Source organism: Hippichthys cyanospilos, chromosome 21, assembly GCF_059441005.1.
Source record: "Hippichthys cyanospilos isolate Australia breed blue-spotted pipefish chromosome 21, RoL_Hcya_1.0, whole genome shotgun sequence".
NCBI lineage: Eukaryota > Metazoa > Chordata > Actinopteri > Syngnathiformes > Syngnathidae > Hippichthys > Hippichthys cyanospilos.
This window is the reverse complement of record NC_142389.1, coordinates 14,233,830-14,257,500: the sequence shown is the minus strand read 5'-3', so window position 1 is coordinate 14,257,500 and position 23,671 is coordinate 14,233,830. Positions and strand designations below refer to the sequence as shown.

The following is a 23,671-nucleotide window of genomic DNA, read 5'->3' as shown; positions in this document are numbered from 1 at the left end:
TTTGAAGTGTTTTGTGGTGGCTTTCAATGAATTGTGGGACACCCCGACTGCTTGGTTTACACATCAGCCAGACAAAAGCATTGTAATACTGTCTCGCTTGATTTGTCATTTTCACTTATCTAAAGTGTTGAGCAATCACTACCACACTTCATATGCATCAGAGATCGACTGATTTGCTTTTGTCAGGGCCAATGCCAATACTGATTATCGGCAGGGTTGTGAGTAATGCATTACAAAAGTAATGTAATTACTTTGATGCATTAACTTTTTGCTGTCACGCGCTAGTGTAATATATTACACACACAAAAATTGTAATATGAACTTTTTATTGAATATTATTAATTGCAATTGTACAGTGAAAATTTGTGTTAGCTTACCTTGTCGTTATTGCTAGTTGCAACAAGTATTTTGCTGACAAGGTTTCCAAATCCTGGTCAATCCACTAGGGAAAGCGGTAGCATCTCTCTGCCACAAATCTTCTAACCTCTTGATGTCGAAGTGTCATCCCTCAGCGAGAGAATGCAATCCTCTGCGTGTTTTCTTTTTGCTAACTTCACACTACTGAGGTCCCGTTCTAAATGGTTTGTCAAATTAAGTCCTATTTCGCGAAGTGGACAGCTTTTTAGGTGTTGTGCACAAAGTGTACCTAACGATTATATTTTTCTTGTCTTCGTGACGAACTGAAAGTACTGGTCGTATATCCATCTTGTGTACATATTGTCCATATTCAACCTGCAGTTTCATCTCAGCTGTAGTAGATCAGCAAGTAAACATTTTGCTCTGGACTTTTCTCCTCTGATCTTGTGGTGTTTTGGTGTATGGTGGGGGGGGGGCATTTTCAGGCTAAAAATTTTCATTTTGCTCTGGACTTTTCTCCTCTGATCTTGTGGTGTTTTGGTGTATGGTGGGGGGGGGGCATTTTCAGGCTAAAAATTCCTGACCATGTTACAGTAAAAAGGAATGCCTCCCCCCAATAGACAATACAATACTTTCAATTTGTAAGACATACAGACAAGAGCAATATAGGTTTTGTGCGCGAGATCTAAAGAGCTGTCCACTTCGGGAACAAGGCCCAGTAATTTGACAAACCATTTAGAGCAGACATGTCCAAAGTCCGGCCCGGGGGCCAAATGCGGCCTGTGGTCAATTTCCATCCGGCCCGCAGCCCCCTTCATACAATCAAAAGCGTCTGGCCCGCATGGAGAATACATTGGGCAGCAGCGCTGTTACCTGCGTGTGCTAAATGCTGCCATCTATAGGCTCAATTAGGGACAGCAAATTAGTATATTAGTAGTTGACTTTATGAGCCCCTAATTTTCTAAAATGGCGACAATCAACAAAAGGAGGAAAGTTGAGCTGCAGTGTGACGCAGTGAGCTGCGGTCAGCACCAGCAGCTTTCGATCGCCAACTTTTACCGACAGCTGGATAAAGACAAGTTTCCGAGAGATTCGCGCATTTGGTAAAGAAAATGCCAAGCTTGTTCGTATTTGTGTGTGAAGACATTCTCTGTTATGAACTTAAGAGCCGTGTGAGGACACGGCTATCAGACTCTCACTTACAAGACATCTTGTGCATCCATACTACTGGCACACTTGGCCTGTGTCGTGCTCTCCAGATCTCAGTTTTACCCATCACACTCATGCGGACGGACAAGTGATTTTTCATTTACGATAAGTCTGAAAACGTTTTTTGTTTTTTTTTCACTCCAGAATAATAAGCATTTAAAAATCCAAACAACATTTATAGTTACTAACTTCAAATTTTAAATGAGCCCTGCACTTGTTGATGATTACTTGTTCATTTCTCTGTTATTGTGTTTACAAATTCTATAAATATTAAACTGCCATGGTGAGATATTTTTTTATGTTTCAAATGTAATTTGCACCCAAGAGTACAACTACTTCTGTTCAACTGTTACAAAAAAGTGAAGTTAAGTAAATATTCAATTTCAACATTTAATGTCAATTCATTTTTATATGCATGTTTCAAATTAACCAAAACACATGCTTAAGATAGCTGAAATGAAAATAAAAACGCAAATGTTAAACACAGAACGGCTCGCTGAAATGTATTTAAATTAATTGCTGTTATATAAAAAGAACGCCTTGCCAAGGTTGGCCCCCCTACATTTTTAACACACCAAATCTGGCCCACTCCGCAAAAAGTTTGGACACCCCTGATTTAGAGCAGGGGTCCCCAACCCCCGGTCCGCGGACCGGTAAGGGTCCGTGGATCAACTAGTACTGGGCCGCGTGGGCTGCACCCGAAATAATGTTTTGGAGATGATTTAGTTTAATAGTAGGTGCACACCGAACAGGAACGAGGCGAAAAAGTATTGTGAAAGTATTGCGAAAAAGTGTATTGTAGTCAATGGAGTTCGCGTGACTGGGCGCAAAAGCACGTCGGGCGACGCGATGGACGCGAATGGAGCGACGCGAATGGCCGCGCGCGGTCACGAGAAGCGAAATTTCGCCTTTCGCGTGAAGTTACATTTTTTTTTTACTTTCTCCGCGTTTCGCGTCGCGACAGCCAATAAACTTCGGGAACATTCAACGGCTAACGCAGGGGGCTTTGCGGTCACCGGGAGCGATCCAACACGGCCAGCTGAGCTTTCAATACAAAACAGAGCCAAGCAAGAGCACTCACTCTGGCTTGTAGAAAGGCGGAAGCGAGAACTTAGGACAACTGGTATGTGCAGTGTTTGCTTCACTTAACAGCTGTTGAACCGTAGTTACTGTGCTAAGCTAATGGTAGCACAGCATTGTCAGCACAATATTTAGTATGGCCTCAGCCACTTTGGCGACATTGAAATGTATTTTTTGGCAGGCAAGTATTGCCGCAAAGAATAAAGGCGCTGTCGATGAAAGTATTGGCTCTGTCACGTCCCAGAAAAGTGAAAGTTCTCAGCAAGGCTCTTCTTTCCGGATCTACCGTAAAGTGCACAGCAAGCTCGCTCCACTCCCCTTCCTCGCACAACAAAAAAGTGGACAAAAAGTACAACAGTGTCAGAAAGCCCCGCGAATGAGCGTAGCGATTCGGCGAAAGATTCAGCGTTCGGTGTGCACGTAGCATAACAGTTCATACGTTTGTGATGTGGTTTTTAGAGCAGCCATTTTAGAGCATTAAATGAAGCCGCCTCCCGCTCGATGTGTCCCCATTGCATTGGGGGAAATGCAGTATTGGTGTGTACATCATATCTGTGGGCTGCTGGCTTGCAGCGGCCTGCAGGCCGGATCTAATAATAACTTAATATCATCACGGGGGCCGGATAAAACCCTCTCGCGGGCCGGATGTGGCCCGCGGGCCTTGACTTTGACATACGAGCAGTAGAACATACAGAATAACACATACAATTTAAGACACAGAATATGCAATAAAACAAAAGATTTAAAAAAGAGAGTCACCACACTACTGAATATTGAAAGCCGTCCTGAATAAATGGTTTTTCAGTCTTGATCTGAAGAGGCCCAGGTCCGATAAAGTGCACAAATTAAGTGGGAGTTAATTCCAGAGTCTGGGAGCAGCCACCGAGAAGGCACGGTCACCCCAGTGCTTGTACTTCGACCTGGGCATTTCCAACACCAGTTAGTTGGATGACCTCACATTTACTTTATTATTGTAAACCTTACAATACAATATAGATTAAATTATTTGTACTGGTTAATACAGTACATGTGGGAAGGACTTCAGCTCATCACGGACTATCGGCAGAGGAGCAGCACAGTCACACCCAGCCAAGCCACACTGCCAGATGAGCTGGATGAGTTCAACGCCCGCTTTGACGTTAAGAATTCTGATCAATAGAGAAGGAGGCTGGGCGTGGAGTGTGCTTACTCTCACTGGCACTGGCAATGTACACAAGTTTCTGAGCAGAACAAATCCCCGCAAAGCAGGCATCTTTAACTTGTCCCTTGCAAAAGCCTTTGTCCCCACCTGCTACAAGGCCACGACCATAGTGCTTGTTCCCAAGCAACACACCATGACCTTCCTGAATGACTATCACCTCATATACCGCACACCCCAATCGCAATAAAGTGCTTTGAGAGGATTGACACTGTGGATCCTCTACAATTTGCAAATAAGTCTTGGTCTGCCTCTGCAACTCGGTGCTGAACTTTCTCACCGGCAGACCCCAATCAGGCTGAGTCCACAAACACACATCCAGCACCAGGATTTTTAAGCACAGGGACAGCCGAGTTCTGTGTGCTGAGCCCCCTGCTTTATACACACTTCACCTATGACTGTGTTGCCTCCCAAAACAACACCAGCATGATTAAGTACGCGGATGACACTACAGTCATCGGGCTGATCACTGGTGGGGCTGAGACAGCATAAAGGAAAGAGGTGGCAGATGTGTGGCCTGGTGTCGCAGCAACAATCTCCACCTTAAACAGACAAGACCGAAGAACCGATCATAGACCCAAGGCGGCAGGTGGAGCCGCAAAAAACCACCACTATTAATCAATGGGAAGGAGGTGGAGAGGGTGAAAGCCTTCAAATTCCTTGGCACCTACATCAGCGAGGATCTCACCTTGTCCCAAAACATTCAACAGATCATCATGAAGTCCAAATAGAGACTGAAGAAATTTGACCTGTCAGCAAAGATTCTCAACAATTTCTACAGACGTAAAATCCAAAGTGTCCTCTCCACCTCTATCAGTCTGGCGCAGCCTTACCCTCACTGCAGGACCACACCAGAGCTCTGCGGAGGACACCCAACAACATCAAGGACAAGACACTCACACAAAACGATCTGTTTGAACTGCTGCCATCAGGCAGATGCTACAGGAACCTGAGGGCCAGAACTGCAAGGCTGACAAACAGATTCTTCCCACAAGCCATCCTGTTTTTCATCAAATCCCTCACATGCTAGAATAGAATACAAAGCCTTTTAATGTCATTATACAAGTATAATGAGATATCAAGCTTCACCATCATGTGTACACATAAATAAACAATTTGCAATATATACAATAAGACTACTAAACTACTATAAACTACATGCTATTAAAATTCACATAAAAAATGTGCCGCATGTGCAAACCTTGGAGGTAAACAGGAACATATCAGCAGCAGGTATGAAAATAAAGTGTCTAGAGTGACTGGCAGGATGAATACATAGAGGTAGCAAGGCCTTATTTCACTAATTTACATTATTAGGTAGCTAGCTAAACGATCAAACATCTTACTCTAATAGTGCTACAGATAGTTCCTTATTGTAAATTGGAGTTGAGTATGGAGACAGAAGTAGTTGTCCCTGAGTCTGTTCATCCTGGCTATGGCATCTGCCAGAAGGCAGCAGGTTGAAGAGGGGGAAGCCACGATGTGTGTCGTCCTTGATGTGTGTCCTAATCTGCCTAATATTTTGCACTACATGATATTTTGCACTATATTATTAGCACCATTGATTCTGTTTGTTGGTTTATCGTTATTTATTGCTATTTTTTATTGCTCTTTATTTATTCGCTCAAGGAATAGAGTCTGCTGCTCGGGAAGTGAACAGAATAAGAATTGCATTGTGTGGTATAATAATACTCTACATATGACAATAAAACTATTGAATCTTGTTATAAGCGTAACAACATTGCATTTCCAGTTATGGTGGTAATATAACAGCAATGCAATAGTAATGTAATGCATTACATTTTAAATACAGTTATCCCTTGCTGTATCGCGGTTCATCTTTCACTGTTTCGCTGCTTCACGGATTTTTTACTTTTTTATTTTTTTTTACTCTTTCTTTCACGGATATGTTTTCTGTAATTTATATTGTTTCTGTGTTCGGTACATGCAGCATCCACTTCAACCTGTGGGCCTGGAAGGGGGCTCCTCCCACCTGTGGTCCCTTCTGGAGGTTTCTGATTTTCCCCAAATTGGGGTTTTTGAGTTTTTCCTTCCCCTTCTGGGAGCTTTGACAGGGGATGCTGTTGTGTACCTTACATTGAAAAGATGTCTCTGTATGACCTCTTTTCATTCTGTGAAGCCCTTTGAGACTTCGGTGATTTAGGGCTATATAAATAAAATTTGATTGATTGATTGATTTACAGTGTGGATATATTTTTTACAGCGCATTGTGCTCTGAATTCTGAATGGCTCAGGGGCTTTACTGTTGTCTCAAAATAAAATATCAACGCTGTACTGTGTTGTTTTTTTTCACTTGTCAATTTATTGCAAAAGGCAAGAGAATCCAAAAGCTTGCTTTAGTCTCCTGTGTCTCTCCTCTAACTGCCGTGTGCAAATGTCCTAGTAAGCACATTGATTGACAGCTTGGGCTCTGGGAGCTGATCACGTGACTCGTAGGCGTGCTGAGAGCAAACGCACACACTATGTAGACACAGACAGCAATGGAAAAATGCGCAGCTTTGGAAATCTGACTTTCACCTAGATTTCTTTTGTAATAAATTGAAATTTCAAGTGTATTGTTATTATATAAGAGCCTTCACTTTAATTCGATGTCTTCTTGCTCAGAAAAAAAAAAAAGAGTTTAAACAATTACTCATAACAATGTGCGGGTCCAGGGCGAAGAGGCATAGTTGGGACTGTGAAATACGTGAGTGACAATGTTTCCAACTTTGTATTACTATGTTAAAATGATTGTTTTAAACAAATTTGGGGCTTTAAAACAGGTTTTGATTTTTGGTTGTATTCTATAGTTTAGTATTGCATTGTAAAATAATAAAAAAAAATAAAGCTGGCTACTTCACGGATTTCACTTCGCGCGTGTTATTTTTGGAACGTAACCCCCGCGATAAACGAGGGATTACTGTATAGTAATATTGTAATGTATAATGTATTGTAATCCATAATGTGCAATTCCAGAAGAAATTGCGTGTGGAGGCGAAAACACTGAAAAGACATGCGTTGAATGGTGGAATGATGTGGAATGTTTAAATGGCTTGAATCTGTGAAGTATTCTGAATATTATGAAGTGGGAATGGTTTGAATAGGCCAAAAAATGTAGAAGATAAAAGGGAAAAACTGAAAAAAATGGAATTGTGGGAAATTTTTGAATTGTGGGAAGAGGAAAATGGATACAATCATGGAATGGTGGGAATCGATTAAAGTTGGAACGGTGTAAATTGGATGAGTAATGGTGAAGAAGGAAGGTTACAACGTTTTGGTGAGAACAGCGGGAACGAATGAGGAATTATGGTTATTAATGATAAAATAGTTATGAATTATTGGAATGTGTGAATTTTAGTAATGTGAATGTGAAAAGAATGTATTGAATGCCGTTTATGTGAAATGGGTAAGCTTCAAATGTGAAAAGTTAGATATGCCATTGGGAATGAATTATGAATTATTATAGGTGGAAAATATGGAATTATGGGAAAATATTTATTTATGAATTATTGGAACGATGGAAATGGTCCTTAAGGCGAAATGAATGAGTTAAATAACGTGAATGTGTAATGGGAAAGATCAAAATGGTAAATGTTACATCTCCCATTGTATATATATTGGAATATTGATGTGAAAATATGGAATTATGGGAAATATTACAATGTATGAATTATTGGAATGATGAGACCGATCGATGAGTTGAAATGAAAGAGTTAAATATGAATGTGAAATGGGAAAGCTTAAAATGTGAAACTTTAAATCTCCCATTGGGAATGAATGGGGAATCGTCCCATTGAAAATGAATTGTGAACTATTAAAGGGTGAAAAATATGGAATTATGGGAAATCATTGGAATGTATGAATTACTCGAATTATGGGAATTATCCCTAAGGCGAGATGAATGCACTAAATATTGAAAATATGAATGTGAAAGCTATAAATATGATATGTCAAATCATCCAATGTTAAGTCAAAGGGATTTTTGGCGTGGAAAACAGGGAATTGTGGGAAAATTATGAATAATGGAAATGAGAAAAATACAAGCAGTCATCACACGGCTAATTGGAATAATATGAATTTGGAACGGTGTGAATCGGATGAACTCGGAATGACTTGAAACGCATAAAAAAATGGGCGGAATACTAAAAAAGGACATAAAAAAATGAATTTTGCCTTCACACAACTTATTGCTTTAAAATGACAGTAATAAGTAATTAATGATGTATTACAGTTTTGAAGTAACTCGCCCAGCACTGATTAACGGCAGATAAAGAGGCCGATAACCATTTCAAGGAATATTTTTTGCAGTAAAAGGAAAAGGTTCCTGCCCAATGGCTTTGCCTGCTGTCTAAGTCATCATTGCACTATATAGCACAATGTTTCTGTAATCTATATTGTTTACCTGTATTTGTCTGTAATGTGTATCTATTTGTCTGTATTTGGTACATGCAGCATCCACTTCAACCTGTTGGCCTGGAAGGGGGCTCCTCCCACCTGTGGTCCCTTCTGAAGGTTTCTCATTTTCCCCAATTTGGGGTTTTGAGTTTTTCCTTCCCCTTCTGGGAGCTTTGACAGGGGATGCTGTTGTGTACCTTAAACTGAAAAGATGTCTCTCTATGACTTCTTTTTTCGAAAGAAGTCACGACATGACCTCTTCTCTTCTGTGAAGCCCTTTGAGACTTTGGTGATTTAGGGCTATACAAATAAAATGGATTGATTGAAATATTTCAGAAGAATACAAACTCCAACACTTAAATGTATTTAAATTGCTTGGGAACACAGTAAAACACTGGTTTCTTTTGAACACAGTGGCACATATGCATGCACATGCATATGAGAACACTTTTCTCTCACTATCCCATCAACGTGCTTTCCTGCAAACCACTAACTTAACAAATTCACATAGAAGATCTAGACATCCAAGATTTTAAGCCTTCAAAACCTGATGAAGTACCTCTCAACAGATGAAATTGTGACACAAAATTATTTGGCCTCAACCCAAAAACAACTGAACTGATTCAAGTTTTATTTCATCTGAGGCATCATCTGCCAATGTTGGTTTGTTTCCTTAATGCAACTTGTGTTTACGTTTGCTGTGAAGCTTTATTTTGTACTTACTGCAGGCTTTTGATATGGAAGGTCCAGAAAACAATACATTTACAGTAGTCAAGGCAGAACGTGACAAATGCATGAATTAATGTTTCAGCATCGTTAGGAGACAGAATAGGGTGAATTTGGCGATATTGTGAAGGTGAAAAAACTCAGTTCTCATAGTTTTCTTAACATGCATTTCAAAGAGAGAGTTGAGTCAAATATAAAACCAAGGTTTTTTGCTGAGCCACTTTGATGAATACCACAATTATCTAGATTCAAAGTTGTTTCGGAACTGTTTACAGTTAGAGACTTAGTTGCCTTAGTTTTTGTTTTTTGACACCGTCTCTGGCCACTGTTGGAGGCGCGTTTGTGATGAGGTGTTCCATTTGGGAGCAGTTTATGTCGACACCACACGTTGTTGTCTGTCTTTATGAGAGCTGGACGACAAATGTCTGAGTTGTTTCTTTGGTGGAATATTATTTACGTTAATATGCCCAGAGTTAGTAACTAGTGAGTCCAATTTGTCACTATAGATAATATGCAAGGTAATGTTTGTTTTTATCAGCATGTTATATAGTGTTGCTTTGTATATGTTAGCTCATTAGCATTTCCCTGTTAGCTCACTAGCATTTTCGTTTTTGCCTAATTAACTTGTATTGAAGGGAATATCATTTGTAGTTCATTTGAATGGCTGATTGAATCTGCACAGAGTGTGTATATTTGTTAAGATATGTGATGTTGCATATGGTACTTATGTTAGGTGTATATTCTTTTCTTTGGGCGGCATGGCTCGGTGGTTGACTGGTCGTTTCCCAGCTGAGAGGCTGTGTGTTCGATCCCCCGACCAGCAAGACCATGTCGAAGTGTCCTTGAGCAAGAGACTGAACCCCCAATTGCTCCTGATGCTGCGTCATCAGTAGGTAAATGGCTAGTTAGTGTAAAGCGCTTTAAGTACCCAAGGTAGAAAAGCACATTGAAAGTCCATTTACCATTTTCTTTGCAGTTTTACTAAATATAAATGAGTGACAACCACTCTATTGTCAACTAAAAGAAGTTGCACTCATTTTGTTGTTCACTGTCTGTCTACCTTAATGTAAGCCATCCTAACATCTTGGGAGGACAGAACAAAGTGGTATTACTAAACAAGTTATGATGATGCACATGGCCAATAACTAATGTCTCTGTTTTACTGGGGTAGAGAAGCAGAAAATTGGAAGACGCGCATAGTTTAATCTCAGAAAGACAGATGTCTAGATTACAGCGTGCAGATTTGTTATTTTAAAAGGCATGTATGGCTATCATCAGCATATCAATGAAAACTGATATCATATTTACGCAGGAGCATGTAGATTTTGAACAGTATCGCAATGTTTTTCCAATCTTTTTAGAGCCAAGGCGGATTTCTTCCATTGAAACAAAAATCCACAACCAGCTGAAAATGTGGGGAAAAAATGCATACATGAACAATATAAGGTTTCTATTGTTCATGTTTTTTTTTTTTTACATTTAATAATGATGTTAAAACAATTTTAATAGGAAACAAATAAAAACAAGAAAAAAGTGTTTTATATCCTTTCATATTTATACTCAGTGTGAAACCCAGGCTTGTTTTGATGAACACAGACCTGATATCTTGGCAGGAATCAATGGAAGACACACCTGAAGCTCATCTTCCACCAATATTAGCCGATCTTTCTTTCTCTGTTTTTAGTTTTTACCGCTGTAAGACTTGAAAAGCTCAACCTCACACAGATATTTTGTGGGAAATGGGAGAAATGTCAAAACAGCTTTGTTGTCCATCGTGGGGCCAACCAAAAACTGTCCAAAGGTAGATCAGCAAAGATTAGCTGGAGACCAATATCTTGGCTCAGTTCAATTAGTTTCTTCTGCTCCTGTGAAGTAATGTCCTTTCCACAATTGATGCTGAACTGAATTGGTCCCTGACCACCTCAAGGCAGTTCATGGAGACTAAAGAGAAATAAAATGACATCTCCTCAAGAGTTTTCAAATATTTAACTATTGTCTCACACAGTGCAGCAGTATTAACTTCTTGTTATTTATTGGCAATTTCAAGATTTTCCACATGCTGCTCTACAGTTGTACATTTGAATGGAATGCATTTATTTTATCTGTATTTGTTAGCAGATTTTCTTTTTGGCCTTGCATTTATATGTTCACTTCATTCAAATGATGAAAAATATCTGCCAATTGATGCCTCAATTCTGCTTCTTCATAAACAACAGTAACAAAACATTCATCCTAATCTACCATCCACCATATGGGATAACCTTTATACAATTATTTTGACATTTTATTCATTCAAATTTGGCAAAGTTGTTCAAATTTATGACATTTGTTTAATTTTTTGTTTTAGTAACATTGTCTTTAAATCGTCTTATCGGGGAAATGGAACTCAAAAGTTTAGCACCCCGCCCCCCAATAAGTGAAAAACTGTGAAGTAGGGTGTGTAAGTTTCATGAGGTAGACAGGCAACTCCTACAAGACATGTGATTGGGTCCCAGTGCAACCATTGACCAAATGATGGCAGAAGTTGTAATCTACGCCCGGGTGTTGTATCTATCCAATCACATGTCTTGTAGTAGTAAGGTAGATGCAAAGTGCAGGAAAGAGCAGTGCTGCACTGGAGCGTTGTAATTCTCTTACCAAGATTTCGGATTAAACTACCAGTCGTTGCTAATATAACTGTGCCTCACAGTGAGACTACAGACAAAAGGATGGTAAGGGAAGGGATAGCAGGACAGTTGCTGTGTAAGGTTTAATTATTTAAAATTTAAGTAAATAAGTGTACTGCAGTCGTTGGACATCTGAGGAGTGCCCGTGGCAAGTGCATTTTTAACTCATCTGTCTGCCATACAGGGAAACTTCACAGCTGGTCTCTCTGTAATATATTTTTTTGTTGTTTTTTTTTAAATTGGAAAAAAAATCCATGATGCACTGAGGGTTTGATAGGACAGGCACAAAGTAGTGAGGGATCATTGTATACACTTCCATTCAAAAATTATCGGAATAGTGATTTTTTTTTTCTTTTGGCACAAGGTAGAAAACATTGTTTTTGATGTCAAAAGATGAGCATAAGAAATTAGCTTAACAGTGTCGCTTTTATTTCCTGTAATATACTGTACATCAAAATCAGATACGCAACTTAGAAGATAGCATAATTTGGAATTGAACATCTACAGGTCATTAGAGTTAAAATATTAAAACAGATACTTGGAATCGGTTTGTTTTGTCTTGATTTTTGCCTCTTCCAACACAAGGACATCAATTGGCCGACTATCGTATGTCTTAAGCTTTTCCCTTGGGCTTGAAGTGTGTTAAGAGCTGTGTTGGGCAAGTTACTTCAAAATCACTAATGCATTATTTATTACTTATTGCTGTCATCGCATAGTAATTAGTTACAATTACGGCATTTGAAATATAAGGCATTACACTTCTACTATTGCATTACTTTAATATTAATCTCATCAGTGTAGCTCATTATGCTCATTACACATCCAGTAGAAGGTTGGTTTAAGCCTTAAAACAGTACAAATAATGTCATCTGTTTTGTATTGTAAACCTTAAAAAAAAACAAGTTACAAAATCATTTTTCTTATTTTAATCCTTTTATTACTTAGTTTACAGCTTATTGATGCAATGTTTGTGCTTTAAGCAGAAACAGTGCATTCAACAATTTCAATGTTAATATTCAAATTCAGTCAGTTTCAGTAGTTTTTTAGGTGGGGCTAACCTTATGCGCTAGCCTACATCATCATTGGTGTGTTTATTTGTACTGTTTTACATGAGTTCTTGTATCCTTCATCGTGATACTCATTGACCACAACTATTTATAGACTATTATTAATAGCAATTGTACATCAAAAATTACATTTAACTTAACTTGTCATTATTCCTAGTTGTGACAGGGATCTTGCTGACAAGGTTTCGAAATGCTGACCAACTTTGGAAAGCGGCACCTTAGCTACTACTTACGACAAACTCCGTCACGAGTCACCTAACCTCCTAAAGTTTAGGACCTAAACCAAGCTAGCTTCCTTCCGCTATCCACCAAACATGAACAAGTTTTTTACGTCTTGCGTCGGACGTATGTCACTCCAATATTTTAATTGGCTGATTTCGGCTTTAGGGCCACATTGACCGGGCCCCCTGGCTCTCTACTGAGAGCGGTCATAGACATGCGCACTACGGTTTTGGTGGCTCGTCACACACAGCGAACGCTCACGGGCTGGCCTTTTTGGGTCGCAGTTATAGGAATTGTGTTTCGCTTTGGCAAAGACTTTGGATGATGCAAAATGTTCACAACTGAATTTCCTTGGTAACATAGTTGGTAGTCATAATCATGAATCTTATTCTGCAGTATATTATTTAGATAATGCTCTAAAGAAAAGACAATTATTTTGAGCCTGCAGTGCTCCACTAGCGCCATCTGGCCCCAAATGTAGATGCCACTGTTCGTACAGAGTAAAATATTATAATTGTATTGTGTGTAATGCAATACACACTGTGATACAGCAAAAAATAATGCATTTCGGTAATTAGATTACTTTTGTCATGCATTATTCCCAACACTAAGAGGGATTTTGTCATGAAAGTAGGGTTCATAACAAGTCTTTGCTAACAAAGCTGAACTGACTGTTTGGTCTTTTTTTTTTTTAATCAGGAAAACAAAACTGGTTTGCATTTTCAATCATATCAATCTGTTTTTCATCAGCAATATAAATACACAGTGAGATTGTATTTTGTGTTAATTTTTATGTTGTTGTGCACACATAAAACGACTTTGGCCATGACCGCATCACTGGCTGTGTGCCAGAAATCTAGTTCTGTAACCAAGCCACCAAAACTCACAGTCAGCCAAGCAAACTTTTCCTCTGCTGTGACAAACCTGAGCAAAGCCAGAGGATGCACTGACCTTGAGAGTTTTTTGTGTTACGCCCTCCAGCCTGTCTGTCTGGGCCATCTGGATGGAAGGTCATCAGATGCTATTGGGCAGGAAAAGAGACAGTTAGCCTTTATTTTCAGTGTGACAGCCAGTCACCCTGACCTGATCGTATTGACGTCCATCTCTCTGCTCAGCCAGAATGGTGACACTAAAAATAGTCAGGAGACTCAGGGCTAAAAAGTCAAATACATCCTAGCTTTATGCTTGATTGGTACATACAAGTACCGCATTTTACGTACTATAAGCCGCACCGATAAATAAGCCACAGTAGCAAAAATTGAGCAAAAAAAAAAAAAAAAAAACATCTTTTGCCATGGATAAGCAGCAATGAACTATAAGCCGAAAGTATATAGTGGTAATATGAAACTTTGAAATTTTCTTTATATATTTTTTAAAATTGTCTCCCAACTGCAACATCCTCTTTTTAACAGACTGAACATGCCTGCATATTTCGTCCCAACAGTATATTTATAGAAAATGAATAAATGGATATTACCAACAAAATACTGCAGAGTTAATTAACAGTTCAAACTCAAAATCAACACTTTGCTAGCATTCTGTCTGCCGTTGTTTGATAGATTATTTTAGTGAACATTGCACACAGTGCAAATGAATAATATATACAATGGGGGTTATGAAGCGGTGAGGACGTGTGCGTAGGTGGCTCCCACAGCCAGGGTTGTGAAATTACGAAAATAGTCATAGTGAGATAATATTTCGACAAAATCGTGCTAGGTGTGGCGGACACTAGCAACATGCCTACTGGGTGAGGGACATGGTGTCTCTCACCCAGTAAGCATGTTGCTAGTGTCCGCCACATAGGTAAGGTTATTTTAACTTGCAAGCGCCAAATTTCACCAAGAAAATGTCACCGAAAAATGCAATCTTGAAGCCAATGATGCATGAGGCAGCGGGTCCTGTACGTACTTCCAATGATGAAGCTAACCGAGCTATCAAGGCAACCAACAAGTGCTGACCGCGATTGCGTCTTTGGATTTCAAATTGACCCAGATTAAATTGGACATATGCAACACTCTGCGGGGTGAAATTGTGGCGTTAAGGGCCGAAAATGAAGTGGCAGTCTCGGCTTTGAGACGGGAGATAGAGCAGCACAACGAGCAACTTAAAGACATGCCCGAGGCGGCCACAAACGCAGCATGCTCCGTAGGGGAACTGGAGAGGAAAGTATCACAACTTACGGGACAAGTGGAACAGTTTACCGAGAAATGTATAGATCTGTAAGGTCATCCAAAGAGACAAAATATAAGAATAATTGGAGTACCAGAAGGCTAAGAAAATTGACAACATGTAAGGGACTTCGTGGCACAACTCCTAAGTGATTTACTGGGCCTAGAGGAGACACCGCTACTGGACCGAGCACATAGCCCCACCGCAACACCTAATTGCGAGGCTCCACTACACTAATACCTTGGAGGAAATACTACGAAAGGTTTCAAGCAAGCGGAATCTAACCCTCGGAGACGACCGAATTTTGATCTTCTGTGACCTTCCTCAGGCCGTCGTGAAATGTTGAGCAGCGTTTACTCCGGTGAGAAAAATGCTACGGGACAACCCTGGAGTGAAATTTTGACTTCTTTATCCGACTAAACTGCGAGTGACTCACAACGGAAAAGAACAAATGTTCATCGACCCCACGGAGGGTTGTCACTATGTAAGGGATAACTTTGGAGCCTGAGGAGGAGGAGAAAGGAAGGGGAGAGGAAGAGAAAAAAAAAGATTAACAACAGTCTCTACACTTGTTTAGCATCTGCACCTCGTTATGGACGCAATTGTTTAAGCAGACTGTTTGATCAAGTTCAGGTATGTTCGCTGCCCCCCTCCTTTTTTTTCTTCTTTCTATTTTGGGGGATGCAATGTTGCTGGTTTCATGGTGGCACATACATGTTTACATAGAGGCCTCGTATATTCATATTCAGCATACACTGTGTATTACTATGCGCACTGATGGTGTGCTCCCTGCACTGATGGTGTTAGCATAAATGTTGACGTTATGGCAGTATTTGGCTGTGGAGCTACTTTGTGGTATTGAAGATAGAGATGAAGAGCTCAAAGTATTTAGTTAGCATAACTTTTGCTAATGCTTTTGTTTTTTTTTTCTGTTTCATTTTTATGTTGGGTTATTATGTGCGTTAGAACCCATAGTGTTCTTGTTCGGTGTGTATATCTTGTGATTGGATTTAACTGGGGTCTGCGGGTGGTGAGTGGGTTATACAGTGGGCCCCTGTGTTACGAACTTAATCCGTTCAGCGGCTATGCTCGTAACTCGAATTGCTTGTATTACGGGCCGTCCAAACCCATGTTAATTAGTGAATGCGTGCAACGCGTGCCAAAACCTTAGGTAAACACATCACGTTTTTATACACATATTAAAAATTAGTAACATAATCTACTGTACAGTTAAATTTAATAACATAAATATACAAAGGAAAAATGACATTTACCTTTGGGGTGACATGACTTGAGCTGGTGGTGGGTTGAGGCGGAGGGGGGCAGAGACAAACCCGCAGAATTTATTTCATTTTTTTGCTAAACGAGAACTTTTCTTAAACAAGAACATATCACTGGCCATTTCCTCCTCTTTAATCCATAATAGCGGAAGCCTCTCCATTTCGTTGTTGACCGAGGTCCGTCCCTTGGCAAGGAAAGTCTTGCCCTTAGAAGATTGCCGAGTGGTTGCGGCCATACTCACTAGCAAGGTTAACTATGCGTGCGCCTCCTTCGTATTTTTTTTCTCCTGCTTCGTTTCTATTGTCATCATCTTCTTACTTCTTCCTTTACCGTCACTTGCAATTTTAGAAGCCACGTCTAACAGATAAAGTTTGCAAAGTCTTCACACCACACCGACCAGCTATGCCATCAAGCTAGATGAAGGCGTTCGGCCAATAGCATATCGGCATTTCTGTGATTGCCGTGACGCCGGCCAATAGCAGATCCGCATTTCCGTGACTGAGACCGTGACGGTGACCTTAATCGACCAATAGCATATCGGCATCTCCGTGATTGAGACCGTGACTGTGACCTTATAAAACCAATAGCATAACGGTGTTTCCGTGACAAGCAAGAAAAGTTGTTTTTGTTGATGCAGCAAAGCGAAAAAAAATTGTGTGGACACAATGACCGGCATGTTGAATGGCTCGTATGACGAAAGGTTTGTGCGTAAGAGGGGGACAGAAAAACGCCGCGGTCCACGTCGTAAGATGAAAAATACGTAAAACAGGGGGTTCGTAAACCGGGGGCCCACTGTATATCCTGACTGTTCAGAGATTGAGAGCGGTAGGTGTATGCCGCAACAAATTGGATACATGCATGAGAAAGCAAATATGGACAGGTTAGACTTAACCCTTTGTACGTGGAATGTCGGGAGTAAACGAGCCTGTCAAAAGAGGGAAAGTGTTAGCTCACATAAAGTCTCTCAAAGCAGACATAGTCTTTTTACAGGAGACTCACTTGAAGAATGAGTGTCATCATAGACTTAAATGTAAATGGGTTAGCCAATTCTACCACTCAAGGTTCTCTGTTACGGCTAGAGGGGTGGCAATACTTATCAAAAAAGGGGTACCTTTCAGGCACACATCTACATTGGCGGATAAGAATGGTAGATACTTATTGGTTATGGGAGAGATGCATTCCAACCCGATTATACTGTTGAATATTTACGGCCCCAATTTTGATGATCCGGAATTTTATAGAAATGTATTTAGGTTGATCCCTGACATAAATAATGCCAATTTAGTGATAGGAGGGGACTTAAACTTAGTACTCGATCCAAATTTGGATAAATCAATGCCAAAGAAAGTTACATCTAATAAGAGTAGTAGGGTTGTTAAGGCATTTTTTGAAAACATGAATGTTTGTGATGTATGGTGAACTCTGAACCCATCAGGAAGGGAGTACTCATTTCATTCCCCGGTGCACAATGTCTATTCCAGGATAAACTACTTCCTGGTGGATGGAAGAATGCTACCACAAATACATAATGCCACCTACCACAACATCGTCATATCTGATCACTCTCACTTGTTCCTTCACGGTTTCTAATTTTGACAAGGGACAGAGACGCTGGAGGTTCAATGCACAATTAATAAATAACGTTAAATTCTAAAAATACTTGAACTCACAAACCACTTTATTTTTTGCACTGAACGATACCGGCGATACGTCACCTGCGATATTATGGGAAACATTCAAAGCCTTCATTAGAGGATGTATTATATCATTTCAAGCATCGTAGAATAAACCGACCTGGAGTTGGACAATGCAAAGGTCCCCACTAATGATAAGTATCGCACTATATGTGCTTTGAAGTATAAACTCAGTGAGGTACTATCTAACAATATTAATAAGGCTTTCACAAATGTGAGACAAAAGCACTTTGAATTTGGAGACAAACCACACAAGCTGCTAGCAAGACAGCTGAAGAAATTGGAAAACGATAAAGTAATTCATAAGATAAGAGCTACAAAAGGGAACTTTCTTACTGCACACAAAGATATCAATGACAGTTTTCGGGAATTTTATGAAGGCCTCTACACTTCTCAGTTTCAAACTGGATCTAACAATATGCAGGACTTCTTAGACAATTGAAAATTGCCTGTACTAGATGAAGTGGATTGTGGAACCCTCAATGCCAAAATAACAAATGAGGACATTATCGAATCCATAGGCCTGCTGAAGAACGGGAAGAGCCCAGGCGAAGATGGACTGGGAAATTAATTTTAGAAGTACGCGTATCATGTAAAGCATTTACCTCCAACACTAAATGAAGCTGTTGTTACCGTACTTCCTAAAGAAGGCAAAGATTTACACACCTATTTCGTTATTAAATTCGGATCAGAAAATACTGGCACAACGTCTTAGCCGAGTAGGGGGCAAACTGGTGCATCCGGACCAAACTGGCTTTGTGCCAGGCAGAAATTCTAACAATCTCAGGCGATTGTGCAATGTGGTTTATGCCCCGAAACTACAGAAGGAAATAGTAATAATCAGTTTAGAGGCAGAAAAGGCATTCGACCAAGTGGAATGGCCATATCTTTTTGCTGTTTTGCAGAAATTTCAGTTAGGACAAGATTTCATTTCTTGGGTAAGACTTTTATACACAAACCCCTAAGCAAGAATTCTGACAAACAACTCAGACAATGTCTGCTCAGTTTAAACTATGCAGGGGAACCAGACAAGGGTGTGTTGTTAGCCCACTACTATTTGCACTTGCTTTGGAACCTTTGGCGCAAACAATCCACATGCATCCGAATATTCATGGTTACAACACAGCCTACACTAGGAATATGATATCACTTTATGCTGATGACATTCTGTTATACGTTACAGAACCCCGAATATTTATATCCGCAATTTTATTGGTCATTGATACATTTGGAACCTTCGCAGGTTACAGAATTAACTGGTGTAAGAGTGAATTATTTCCCATAAAACTGGATGACCGGATGTGGCTTGCGTCTCTCATGTTTAAAGTGGCTTTGGATAGGATAACGTACTTAGGCATCGTGGTGACAAGGAAATATAGTGCCCTTGTGAATGCAAACCTCCCGCTCATAGAGAGACTGAGAAGCAATATTCAATTCTGGAGGACATTGCCACTATCGTTGGTAGGAAGGGTGAACACCATAGGTATGGTCTTTCTCCCGCAATATTTATACATAGTCCAGAACATACCAGTCTTTTTGCCTAAAGCCTTCTTTAAAAATATACATTCCATTGTCTTGTCCTTCATATGGAACAACAAGTCGCACAAAATAAAAGAACATCTTTGCAAGGGCAAATCCGTTGGGGGCCTGGCTCTACCGAACCTCATACATTACTATTGGGCTGCAAATTTACAGTATGTACTTTAGCTCTCCTGCTGGACGAGACAGCACTGCTACCTTCGGGCCTACAGATGGAGAGGGAGCAATGTCACCCCTACTCCGTGGGGGGAGTGATACTATCTCCCGCTCATCTGACGGCCACATACTTATAACAACAGCCCAGTGACCCGAAGCACAATACGGATTTGGAAACAAATAGGAAAATACTTCAAGCTCAGAACCTTGTCATTATGCACGCCTATTACATGCGACCCGTCTTTCCTTACCTCTTGTGTCAATGGCGCCTTCAATTTATGGACAGAATTGGGGATCAGTAAAGTGAAACACCTGTACACGGAGGGTACCTTTATGTCATTTCAACAATTGCAGGAGAAATACAGACTCTCAAACAGACACTTTTTAAGGTATCTTCAGTTACGTAATTATGTCCGCTCTCACCTACTGCAATTTGAGAAATGTTGTTGATCCAATGTTTTGGATGGTGGTTTATGTGAGTACCCGGGCGCCGAACACAAAATTTCACTTTTTTATAGATTACCGCAAGGGATCTCTCAACCCTCAACTGGAAAAATCAAAGATGAGTGGGAAAGAGAATTTTGAATCTCCATACCTAAGGAAATTTGGGAGGAGGCACTGCAGAATATGAGCAAGACTTTCTGTGAATGCTCGTCATTGTCTGATTCAGTACAGTCATACATAGACTACATTTTTTGAGGGAAAAGATTCACAATTTTTTTTTCTGACTGCTCTCCTATATGTGAAAAATGCATGACACAAAATGGAAATTTACTGCATAGTTTTGCTCTATGTCCAAAGCTTCAAAATTTTGCGGTGGACATTTTTGCATTTTTATCAGGTGTCCTGGACGTCTAGATTGCTCCAAATCCAATACTGATCATTTTTGGGACTTCAACTAAGGCAAAGAGGCTAAGGCCTGCGCAAAAATGCTTGTTATCATATGCGTTGATCACTGCAAAGAAACTTATACTGCAGAATTGGAAGGGTAAAGATGTTCCAGTATTGCAAAAATGGCTCGCAGAGCTCACTAACACGCTCAACCTTGGGAAAATTCGATATGCAATTAGGGGTAATCTGGATGACTTTGGACAAATTTGGCATTCGTTGCTCTCGTATCTTGAGAATGTTTAATAGCAGGTACGGTCGGTCAGGATGGGGAATCAGGGATTGGGATAAGGGTCTAAGGTTAACTCAGTTTTCTATGTGTTTGTCACTGATAGTTTTTTTTTTTCATTTATTATTCCTGTTTTACTCAGGGACATTGCAAAAAATTAACAACTAATGCGTGCCACTTTCAACTGTTTTATGGGAATTGTTAAGATCACATTTTATTTGTGGCTTCATGTGAAAAACCTATATGTCCTGTATGATGGGTTTTTTTTGTCTCTCTTTATATGTGTATTTGGTTGTATGTTGTATTCAATAAAAATATATGAAAAAAAGAATAATATATACAATCATAAATGTATAAATACAATCATATATACTGCAGACCATATGTCAAATTTACACATCACAAACTTTTCTACAAGAGATTATTCAATTTAGACCTTTTTTTATATTTTTAATAATATATTTTACAAGTTTTGGAGCATAGCCATTGAGTCACATCTTTTCAGTTCTATTTCATAGTTGTTCCATAAACTAACTCCTTAAACACACATTTCCTTGACGGGTGGAAAAAAACAGCAGATAAGCCACACTGGACTATAAACTTAGGGCTCAAATCATGACAAAAAAGTTGCGGGTTATAGTCTGAAAATTACGATGATAGCGTAAATTAAAAACTGAATATATGCTGATTTTATTGAGACAAGATTTGGAAGTGGGTCCATTTATCCAGAAGAAAAATTGGCACATTTTCTGTTTCTTGTCTGCCACCGAGGATAATTGATATGATAAGGGTGCATTATTCAACATAATTGTACCTAGATTGTTCCTACAAAGTTTGAAGCTGTGACTTGTCTTAATTATCGTGCTTTCACTCTCAAATATTTGTCGAATTTAATATTATACTGATCATTCCTTTGATTAATTGAATAATCAGGCAAACAGTTTTTATATTAGTGTAGTACAAAACAATTTTTTGTCCATTTACTGTTTATTAATGTCAGGTTCATTTGTAAGAAACTGTACACAAAAAAGGAGACAAGGCAATCTTCCCAACTCATGCATGAGGGGAGCGAGGAGGAACTGGCCAAGGACAATTCTACTGCGCTCTGCCAGTCTCTCCGACACCTCTCACTTTTATTTGATACAGAGATCCCTAACTACATGAAGGTCCCGGCCCTCAAGGGGCAGGAAAAAGTGCAAGTCAATGGCCGGAACCTTGTGTACTTGTCCTTCTATGTGTGAGCATGTGAGTGAGAAACTAATGCATGTATGATAAAATATTATACGTAGCAAGTCATTCTGGTAAAATATTTTACGTAGTGAGACATTCTGATTAAATATGCGTCACGAGACATTGATAAGAGTCACAGCTGCAGGACCGCTCCAACTGGCAGGCTTGAGCGATCTTCCTTCTGCTTGAGACAAAACAATACTAAAGCAGTTTCTTTTTCCACGATAGTTTTATCGTTTAAACAATTAAACAACAACATTTAAACAATACCAAGGCAGTTTCTTTTCCCACAAGCAGTGCACTCATTCTCACAGCATACCACCAACATACCACAGCAGTTTATATTTTATAGTAAATTCATAGTCACCTAACCACAATCATTCACACAGCAAAGCATTTCTTCTTTGCAAGCATTAATATTTTGTAGCTTATGTATTATCACTATATCTACAATGATTCTAACTATTTTTTCTAACCAATTATTTTTAGTGTTCTTTAGAGATAAAAATAAATAAATGAATAAATAAACGCAAACAACGACTAAGATCACATGGGAGTGAGTGACTGGTGTAATAACCAAACTTTTTGAAACTGAATATTATTAATATTATAAAAATAGTTTTTGATGAATATTATGACTTGTTAGATTAGCCAATTAATTGTATCTACCTAATTGATTAATTATTAATGATTAAATATTAATCTCACCTCAAGCACTTTATTTAGTACATTGGTGCTGGTTCTAAACTTGTATCTATATCCTTTCTACAAATGTATGTCGGCAAAGTTGTTGATACATTAGGTTATGAAAAAAAACAGACACAAAAATGATGTATTCAGAAAAAAACAAAAGAAAACACTGCCCGCTGTGATACATTGAGATGGCCTAGTTCTGTTTGAACTTCTTTGCTACATCAGTATAAGTAAAGTTATTTTATTGCTGTACCAGCAATGCCCACTGTTAGAAAGCTTGCTCTGATACAGTAGATCCTTTAACAGGACACCGACCCAAGCAAAAATTTGTGTAACTTAAAAAAAAAAAATTCCTGTCCAGGTTCATATTTTATTTTTGTTTTGTATTTTTGTCCCACAATTTCAAATAAATTCCTGAGTTTCAGTGTTGGATGAGACAATAATCATGCTTTTCTACATTACAATAAATACTACAATATAGTTTTTAAATAAATACAAGTTCAAGTTTTTAGTTTTTAGTTTTTGTGACCATTGAGGGGTTCTCTTTCTTTAAATAAACAGTACCAAAAATATTCCCTGCATGGGTCATATGAATGTGTTGCTTCTTATTGTGAAATTGCTCTTTAGTATCTGTTCCTTTCTATTGTCCATTTGTGTCTGTCTAACCCTTCTCATATCTTGGCTCCTCCTCTGTCTCACCTCAACTGTGTTCACAGTCTCCTCTTCTCTCTCCATGGCAACCATTGATGCATCAGTGCCTCACTCTCATATTGCCATAGTAACCATTATGGGTCTTGTCACCATGACAACATATATCCCTATCACATCTTCAAGGGCAGGGAGAGGTGTTAGTCTGAACCTGAATATGGTTT

General features: G+C 39.3%; 1 protein-coding gene and 1 long non-coding RNA gene across 3 annotated transcripts in view; one reads left to right on the top strand and one right to left on the bottom strand.

Moving 5' to 3' along the window:
* LOC148406700 (uncharacterized) overlaps window positions 1–15,282 on the bottom strand; it is a 20,564-nt gene extending 5,282 nt beyond the window's left edge. Inside the window, exons 1-2 of the long non-coding RNA XR_015863960.1 lie at window positions 15,101–15,282; window positions 13,872–13,941 (exon numbers count right to left, since the gene is read on the bottom strand). This is a non-coding gene — a long non-coding RNA (uncharacterized LOC148406700). The remainder of the gene's footprint in view (window positions 1–13,871; window positions 13,942–15,100) is intronic.
* gabbr1b (gamma-aminobutyric acid (GABA) B receptor, 1b) overlaps window positions 1–23,671 on the top strand; it is a 447,163-nt gene that overhangs the window by 360,879 nt on the left and 62,613 nt on the right. The gene's annotated exons all lie outside the window — the stretch shown is intronic.